This window comes from Sorghum bicolor, chromosome 8 (genome assembly GCF_000003195.3).
Source record: "Sorghum bicolor cultivar BTx623 chromosome 8, Sorghum_bicolor_NCBIv3, whole genome shotgun sequence".
Classification (NCBI taxonomy): Eukaryota; Viridiplantae; Streptophyta; class Magnoliopsida; order Poales; family Poaceae; genus Sorghum; species Sorghum bicolor.
This window is the reverse complement of record NC_012877.2, coordinates 42,598,269-42,608,730: the sequence shown is the minus strand read 5'-3', so window position 1 is coordinate 42,608,730 and position 10,462 is coordinate 42,598,269.

Genomic DNA, 10,462 nt, shown 5'->3' with positions numbered 1-10,462 from the left:
AATTATTATTATTGTTGTAAGAATTGTTACCTTGATAATTACCTGAGTAGTTACCTGAGTAGTTAGGCCTCTGTTGATTCCAACCTTGATTTTGTTGAGGACGGTTGTAGTTGTTGTTGTTGTTGATGATGATGATGACGTAGTTTACGTCCTCAAGCATCTCAGGGCAGTGATTGCCTGAGTGTCCAGTATATACACACTCCTCACAAGTCATGTTAGAGTCGTAGATGTGCATGACTTCTTTCTTGTCTCCAGCTTTATCATCAAGCTTCTTCATGAGCAGGTCCAGCTTTGCAGTCATCATGTCTACCTCCTTGAGCTAGTGCATACCTCCACTTTTCTTGCGTGTCTGGGTCCTCTCTTCATTCCAACCTTGGTTGGACGGCATCTTCTCCACAAGGGCTGTGGCTTGTGGTATGATGAGTGACAGGAATGCTCCTCCGTCTGTAGCATCCATGGTTTCACGAGTGCTATTGCCGAGCCCATGATAAAATGTCTGCATCACTAACCAGCTCTCTATTCCATGATGGGGACATTCTAGGATGTAGTCTTGGAAGCGCTCCCATGCCTCTAGAATGGATTCATCATGTTGTTGTTGAAAACTTGTAATCTTCCCATAGAGAGCATTGGTCTTGCCCATGGAAAGGAACTTGGCTAGAAAGTTCATGGAGCAGAGTGCCCATGTAGTATTCTTCTCCTTGGTTGCGTAGAACCACTGCTTCTCTCTCCCCAACAGTGAGAATGGGAAGAGGCGAAGTAGTATGGCGTGTCTTGGAACTTCCGAAATAGTAAATGTGCTGCAAATCTCAAGTAAATGTGCTTGAGCTCAAATGTCTGGTCGATCTCTACAGCAGGTCCTGTGTGGATGTTGTCCATGGTGGGAGCTAAGAACTCGCGGATCGACTTGTTCGCCATGGCTTTGAACTCTGATGATAAGTTCCGAATGAAACTTCGGTGATCTTCTTGATTTGATGAAGCTTTGCGCTGAAGTGTTGACGATGAGATCTTCCTGAGCTTGGCTCTTGTTTTTTATTATTGCTTCGGGGTCATCAACAAAATTTTCTAGAAGATGTCTTCTATTCATACATCACCCTGCATAAAATAATAAAAATAACAAAATACTGGGTTAAAGCTATACGAGAGAATTGATGATCTCAATCATATTAGTGATGCGAATGATGACTCATTATTCCGTATTCATTCCTTATTAGTCAATGAAACTTCCTCGGCAACAGCGCTATTGGCAGTCATTATAGACCAGTCATAAATTACCAACTTGATCCAAAAGGAGAAGAAGCAATCATATTATATACACACATGCATTTTATTACTAGCAAGTTCCACTTGTACCATACTGATTATATTTTGTAGGAATTATAGTGCAACAAGTGGAAATCTGCCATATCACGAAGAAAGCGCAAAGTACCAAAAGACGTATTCAGAAATGCGCAAACCAAGAAAATAGAGCAAGGCCTGAACAACACAAAACTGGGCCTGATCGTAACCCCAGAAGAGATCCAGGCCCAGAGCCAAACCGACCACGCGAAGGCGATGGCCAGGGGGACCTACCCAGGGTGCGGTCGCACCCTGGTGCGGGCGCACCCCTGGAGGCGGCAAACTGAGCCCATCTTTCTCAGGCGGTTGCATGCCGCCATGCATAGGAGTCAATTTACTGGGCCCACCCTAGATGCGACGAACCATCTGAGTTCTACTATAAAAAGAGAGGCACTCCCCCCTTTTCAACACACACAACATTTGGAGTCAATTTACCTCACACCTCTCACTTGTATCTTTAGTCTAGATTAGTAGTGGAGCAAGGCAAGAGCTAGCAAGGAGAACTTGTATCCTTGGAAGAAAGGATCATCTTGGTATGAATAATATTCAATCTTCTTCCATGAGCAAGTTCTATTTATCTTTATATGATTATGCATATGAACTAGAGTATGGTTGTGTTCTTATCATGTTCATAGTATATGAACTAGTTCTTAGTTGTTGTGCTATGTTCTTGATATGTTCATCATTGTTCTTCATTGTTCATCAGATTAGTATGATTAGGATTAAAATTAGGAATGGGATGATGGTTCACTGTGCTGTGATGGTTGCTCTTAGTCTAGCCTGTCACTCCGAAGGGGTGGGGCCCGCGGGGATTAGGAGTTGTTTCCAATTACGTGAACATGGTGTTCAGGTATGCGGGAATTAGTAGATGTGCGGGTATCTTTCGGGTAGAGGTGTAGGTGGCAGGGTAGTGAAAGCTCTGTCATCCTTTGCATTCCACCACGATCAGGTATTCTGATAGTAGTTTTGTAATGTCTCTATCGGCTGGGTATCCAGCTGCGGTGATCTCTCCTCATCTCAGGCTTAGTTCTAACTCTATTTATTGCTAATTAGATGATCCACTAACAGTTCTATGCATAGTTATATGTGACCCATGCCTGCTTAAGTTGATTGATTTCATTATTCTTTAATTATTATTTCTCATCTATTTTATCCATGAGGTTGATCCAATGTGTGTCCACTATCTTGAATATCATGTTTATTCCTGTTTACTCTATGTCTACCAAGCATTCAATAAATAATCATGTTTACACCATGTTTGATCCCTTTGCCTTCCTACGGGAATTATAAATTCGACACCTTTGAATACTCACGGGTTGAAATGCTACAACGATAGTTCTATCCGCTTGCAGTTATATTACTTCTTCATTCATGAACTATCGATTGGCATACCTAAGTACCATTACTTCAGATTGTAATCCTTGTGCACTTTCAAGCGTAGTGCCATAGCTTTGCATATCGCAAGTAAGCATGGTTAGGAAGGCCAATCTGGCATTCCTAATTATTGTTACCAGACTGCACTACTAAGGCCGGCGCCCTCGAGTTGCCTTGGGTTATCTCTCTGATGTAGCGATAGTTACGGTATGCCAACACCCGACATTTATGGTGCCATTGCTAAGGATGGATCTATGGACTATTTTTAGTAGTGATGCTAAGAAATGCCAACAAGCATTTCTGGCGCCGTTTCTGGTGAAGGCAAAAATCATACTGGCATAAACATTGATTGCATAATAAGCATTGGTAGCCATAGATTAAGTAGGATAACTTTACTATTTTCTTCCTCTTTTTATTGGAATGAAAACAAGATAGTGTATTAGCGGTTTCAACTTGCCGGCAAACTTCCATAGTGATCCAGAAACACTCCTAAAGAAGAGAAGGGTTCGTACCATTTCTTTTTCTGCTACGCAATCGGCAAGCGTATCAACCGTTCCAGCAACAACCACACCAATCGCTATGGCCAAGACACTCCGTGACTACTCCACTCCTGCTGTTGCCAACGTGCTGACTGGGCCCACTCTCAATATGGGGAATGGAAGCTTCGAGATCTGCACTGGCCTCATCTCTATGGTGTAGGCAAGCCAATTATGTGGATTGCCAAGCGAGGATGCCAACGCCCACCTTCAGAACTTCCTTGAGCTGTGCAACACCGTCGTCATCAAGGACGTCACGTAGAACAACATCAGGCTCCATGTGTTTCCCTTTTCTCTTGTTGGAAAGGAGAATCAATGGTATTATCAGGACAAGGAAGCTGTTGACACATGGGAAAAGTGTTCCGCAGCATTCCTTGCCAAGTTCTTCCCCATGAGTAGGACCAGCGCTCTGAGGGGGAAGATCTCTAACTTCCAACATTCTTCACTTGAGTCCATATGTGGCAGAACCTCCTGAGTGTTTGGGCCCACCGACACCTGCCATTGTCCTAAGGACCTCTGACGGTGATGCCGGGAGTCCTCCCACTTTAGAAGTCCGATGAGCATTGCTGGGCGCTCATTCCACTGCTACCTGTGGCGTACCAAGCTGGCTCGTCCGGACCACTGGTAATGGTCAAACAACGAGAACTGTTTCTTCTCGCCCTTACAGGATAGCAAGTGGCCACCTTAACACCAGGATCCTTCGTTGCGAAGATAAAGCAGTAACTCAACGACACAAGACCAAAATAATATTTCAGAGTAAACAGCGGAAGTATTACATAACTTAATTTATAAAAGGAGTTCTTCCAGATAGTAGAGTGTTATTACAAGCCTGGTCCAGCGGAGCAACTGAAACTTTAGCATAGACAGAACAAAATTACAGACCCTGCCCATGGGTCGTGCTCACTCTTCTTCGTCGTCAACCTCAACGACGGTCACACAACAGGGTCCGAAACAAGTCGGCTCCTGTGCTTCACCTGCAACAGGGGTATCGAAACCCTGAGTACGGGAGTACTCAACAAGACTTATCCGACGGGAAAAGAGGAGAATTTAGGGATGCAGGCTTAGGGTAGACAAGGGGTGGCTGAGCAAGGAGTCAAAGTGTTTTGCGTAAAAGCTTACTAGTAGTGCATCCTTATTTTCAAGTTTTACCCCGAATTCCTTCCTCACAGAAGCAGAGGAATTCGAGGATAGTTTAACTAGTTGTATCTCACAGACGAATCCGTGAGTTCCTAGTCCTATCATTGAGTATTATTTATCGATGGTCATAGCTTCATGTCGCTATGAGTCCGGGAATTGGGATCCGAACCTCATGAGACATTTTCCCTTTTCTCATTTTATCACTTAGTTGCATATTTAGCTACGATGAGGGTCGAAGGAATTGAGTCTCCCAATCGGGGAGCAACGACGATTCGAATCGCTTAGCAATCCAGCTGGAGTTCCTAACCACCCGACATATGTAGAACCAAATCTTGCATATGTCGACCCAAATCAAGCTCTCCCCAAATTTGACCAGGTTCGCGGCACCCGAGAGCACAGTACTCCACCATCCTACAGCCGATCTAGATGTTTTCCGGTCATCTCAGATCCGTAAGGTGGGTACACACTACTCTCGCCATCTTTCCACTCCCAGTGCGCGAGTAGCTGTTCGCGTCGAGGGATTACAAGACTGGGCTTACCGTAGGTAAGTGGCTAGTACTATAAATTCTCAACCCAGCAGGCCATCAACGGAACGGTCCTTAATCAACACAGTTGGAGACACTACTTTAAGACTCCATTCTTAGAGCAAGTCCACCGACCGGTCTCAAATTGAAACATCATTGATCATAAGTGTATCCCACAACAACCCTTCAAACTTTCTTGTTTGAAAACCTATCTAGTAGCAGGGCTAAGCATCGCTACGCAGTTTTAAAATAAAACAGGTGTCAAGGACAGGATAACAGATATCAAGGTAGTAAATGCAGCAAGTAGGTTAACCCAATTCTCAACTACCTAATGCAGCATTTTCAATTCATAAGTGATAAAAGATTTAAAACATCCAAGGAGGGGTTAATGCATCCGGGGCTTGCCTTGGTTGCAGGGCAGAGAGGGACCCTCGGAGACTTCCCAAGTCTCGGATCCGACTTCCTCGAACGGAGCACCGACCTCGAGGTTCGGTTCAACGGTCGCTCCTTCGGTCACGGACGCTATACGCAAGATGATGAATGCTTATGATATGCGTATGGCAATTATGCAAGATGGAACGAATCAAGTACAATTTGCCTTCTTAATGCAATACAGAATAATCAATAAGTAAAGTTACTTAATAACTTAATGTTTTTACCCAAGAGGGTGCATCTGTAAACTAAGACTTTATTTAATTCATAATTATCTTAAATTAGTTAACTATTAATCCTATTTACCTTGATTAATTCTTAATTAACTACTAATGACAGTAATTAAGCACTAAGGCTAAATAATAATTAAATGCCAAAGGTCATTAGGGTTAATGACCTCAGGTCATCATATAATCCAAAATCACTCAACCCTAATCATAAGGATTTAATTAATTATTGTTTAATTATTTTGGAATTATTATTTAAGTGCTAAATAAGGATTTATTAGTATTCTACTCTAACAATACCCAAATGCCACCAAATTTTGTGTGGAGCCAGGGAATAATATTCAGAGGCTCCCCATAATTTTTGGTGATTTTTGGATATACAAATAAATTATTAAAATTCACACAAGTTTTATTTGCTAATTAAAAGGGCAAATTTTTACAGACATGTAAACTACCAGAAAACAGAACTTAATATTTTTCTTGGGTTCTATATGTTTCAGAGAATCTCCACAAAAATTTCCACGATTTTTGGATTAGCACACGAATTATTACACAAATTCAAACATTAAGCACTTTTAAACAAAAAGAAAAAAGAAAAGAGCACTGTGCCACGCTGGCGGCCCGCTGGGATCCGGCCCAAATCGGCCCGAGAGTGCTCTCCCGCGCGGACCGCGCGCGCGCTCTCTCTCACGCGGCCACTGACGGGCGGGTCCCGCCCGTCAGAGGTGTCTTCAACCTCCCACCACCGCTCCGGTGAGCTCCGGCTCCGCGCCGGTGAGCTCCCGGCCTGCGCGGCGGGGTGGGTTAGCATCTCCAGCGTCTCACGCAACCTCTAGGACACACGAGATCACCTCTACTCCCTCCTACCCTTCCTGTCCACGCTCATGGCGGATGGCCGCCGCGGCCGAGCCAACGCCGGCCGCTTCAGGCGAGTAGAGCGTGAAGTAAGCGGCGCAACAGCACCAGAAGCTCACCGTGACTTCAACGAAGCAAGAAACAGCCGCGGAGAGGCTTTGAGCGATGCTGGCCACGGTGGGATGCTTGCGGCGGCGCTTTGGCCGGAGCTGGAGAAGAGCGGCTCGGGAAAGGGCTCTGGTGGGTTAGCGCTTGCGCTTGGGGGCGCAACCGGTGGCGGGGCTCACGGCGGAGCTGCTGGGGTGCTCAGGTGGCTTGAAACGGCAGCGAGTGAGGCGAATTGGAGAGGCGCAGGGAGCTCGTCGGCGTCGGGGTTCAAGAAAAGGAAGAGGGGACTCTGGCCACTCGGGGCTTTATCCCCACAACGGACGGCGGTTCGCGGATGAGGACGTCCACGCGAAGCACGGCAGCAAGCAGCTGCGTGGCCGGTGCGTGGCAGCGCGCGCGAGAGCGGCGCCTGCCCGCCCTGCAACCGGGGTGGACGAGCTCGTGATCCCCTGGATCACTGTAGCTCTCCCTTATCTCCTCTCTTTTATCCCCTTGCGAAAATCAGCCAAAATTTGAACTGAAGTCCAAATTCCACCAAAACAAAAATTGTGCCAAATTTTATAAGCTACAAAACATATTTAAGAGTCCAGAACTGATTTTGAGTGTAACAGGGTGAATTTGGCCAAACAGTTTGAAAATCAAACTCAACTCAAAGAAATTCCAAATTTTTGAATTGGGGCAAAACAGAATTTCCAAAATTACTTTTGATTTTGTATAACAACTTGAAAAACTCCCAACATGAAAGTTGCTCAACTTTTTGTGCTCTACAACTTTCATGTTGACCACTTTTCAAAATTCCAAATGGATTTTGAATTGGGAATTTAAGTTGGAAAAGGGGACACTTTCTGGAAATCTGTATTTTCAAAATTACTTTGAATTTTGTATTGAAACTTCAAAAACTCAAAACACCAAAGTTGTACATCTTGCCAAGAGCTACAACTTTCCTTTTGAACTCAACCTCAAATTTTTCTTAGTTTTTGACTTATGAAAAAGGGGACAAATCTAGGATCCAGAAATCAGGGTTTTCCCCCCCTAGTTCTTCGGAAAACTTCCACCCTAGGGTTTTAGCAACCACCTAAGCAACAACACACCACAAAAGCACACTCTACTTCCCTAAGCTCAAGCAATCAAAGTAAACTTATTTTAAGTTGATGCATACTAATGTGCTTTAACAATTATGCTTTACAATGCTTATGATGACATGATCCGTTTTTAGTAACCGTAACATCAGGGATGTTACAGCCCTTCCCCCTTAAAGAAATCTCGTCCCCGAGATTTAAAACCTTAGGGTAAGTAATGGAAAAGGAAATTTGTCAAAACTCTTTCATCTTCAACTTTTCCATAAGGCAAGGAGTTGGGGAAAATACTTCATTATATGCATATATGTACATTCAGTACATGGCTTTGGCGACTCTGTTTCTTTACTAGAGTACATCCTCTGGTTATCATATATGGTCCTGAAGAGAAGCATAGAATTCAGGAAAATTCTCTAACAAGTAATCTTCAGATTCCCAGGTGGCTTCCTCTTCAGAGTGCTGGCTCCATTGTACCTTATACCATTTGGTGGTTGTCCTTCGAGTAACTCTAGCTTTTTGATCCAGTACTCGGATAGGATATTCCGAATAAGTTAGATCTGGTTCAAGCTTTACATCTTCAATATCTTGAATTCGATCTGGTACCCGAAGACACTTTTTCAGTTGAGACACATGGAACACATTATGTACCCCGGATAATCGTTCGGGCAGTTTAAGGCGGTAAGCGACCTGCCCACATCGGTCAATAATTGGAAATGGACCAATGTAACGAGGCGCTAACTTGCCTTTAACACCAAAACGATTTACTCCTTTCATTGGGGATACTTTTAAATACACATGATCACCTTGGGTGAACTTTAATGGTCGACGTCTTTTATCAGCGTAACTTTTCTGTCGGGACTGAGCAACTCTCAAGTTATTTTGGATTTGTTTCACTTTGTTCTCAGTCTCTTTCACTAAGTCAACTCCGAAGAACCATCTTTCTCCAGGTTCTGACCAGTGTAACGGAGTTCGACATCGGCGACCATACAGTGCCTCAAAGGGAGCCATTTTGATACTCTCTTGATAGCTATTATTATAGGAGAATTCTGCTAGAGGCAAGCAGTCATCCCACTTATCTGGAAAATTCAGGGCACAAGATCTTAATAGATCTTCTAGGGTTTGATTTACCCTTTCAGTTTGCCCACCGGTTTGAGGGTGGTAGGCTGTGCTGTGTAAAAGCTTAGTGCCCAAGGACTCATGTAAACATTTCCAGAATTGGGAGACAAATTGTGTGCCTCTATCTGACACTATTGTCTTTGGCACTCCATGCAGACTTAGGATACGATCGAAATAAATCTTAGCATAGGTGGAGGCAGGATACAATAGCTTGACCGGTAGAAAATGTGCTGTTTTGGTGAGACGATCTACTATGACCCAAATGGAATCAAAGCCCTTGGCCGTCTTGGGCAATCCTACTATGAAATCCATACTTATGTCATCCCATTTCCATGCGGGGATAGGCAAAGGTTGCAACTCCCCAGCGGATTTGAGATGAATGGCTTTGACCTTTCGACAGGTGTCACATTGGGCCACATAGCGAGCTATTTCTATCTTCATTTTTGTCCACCAAAACCTTTGCTTCAGGTCCTGATACATCTTATTGCTTCCCGGATGAATAGAATACCTCGTGGTATGAGCTTCATCTAGGATTTGCTGACGTAACTCAGGTACCTTTGGAACCACTAACCGGTTCTTGAACCAGATTACTCCCGCATTATCCACCTCAAAGTCTGTGAGTGCTCTATTAGAAATCTTCTCTTTAAGATGTCTCATGCCTTTGTTTTCTTTTTGTGCCTTTATGATTTGAGCCTCGAGATTAAAATCAATCTTTATATTGGAAAGGCTTCCTTGGGAAATCATTTCTATTCCCAAGTTCTCTAGCTCTTGGCACAAAGTTATATCCCTAGGCTTCACTGTTAAACAATTACAGTGAGCCTTACGACTGAGGGCATCCGCCACTACATTTGCCTTACCAGGGTGATAATGCACCTCAAGGTCGTAATCTTTAATCAGTTCTAGCCACCTTCGCTGGCGCATATTAAGCTCAGCTTGAGTAAAAATATACTTCAAGCTTTTGTGATCTGTATATAGATGACATGTGTTTCCCAACAAATAATGACGCCAGATCTTCAATGCATGTACCACGGCGGCTAGTTCGAGATCATGGGTCGGGTAATTCTCTTCATGAGGTTTGAGTTGCCTGGAAGCATATGCAATTACGCGACCCTCCTGCATCAGCACACAGCCTAACCCGATTCCTGATGCGTCACAATATACATCAAAGGGTTTTTCAATATCTGGCTGGGCTAAGACAGGTGCAGTTGTCAACAACCTTTTCAGAGTCTGAAAAGCTTGCTCACATTGGGGTGACCAAACAAATTTTGTTTGACTTTTGAGCAAGGTTGTGATTGGTTTGGCGACTCTGGAAAAGTCCGGGATAAAACGACGGTAATATCCCGCCATGCCCAGAAAACTACGGACCTCATGTACCGTAGTCGGGGGTTTCCAATTCAACACATCTTCCACTTTGCCTGGGTCTACAGCGACTCCTTCCGCTGATAATACATGACCCAGGAAATGAACTTTGTCCAGCCAGAACTCACATTTGCTGAACTTGGCATATAGTTGATGCTCCCTGAGACGGGTCAGCACAATTCTCAAGTGTTCAGCATGCTCCTTCTTAGTTTTGGAGTAAATCAAGATGTCATCGATGAAGACGACCACAAATTTGTCTAGTTCTGGCATGAAGACAGAGTTCATCAGGTACATAAAATGGGCCGGTGCGTTAGTCAACCCAAAAGACATCACCAAGTATTCATACAACCCGTAACGGGTTGTGAAAGCAGTCTTGGGTACAT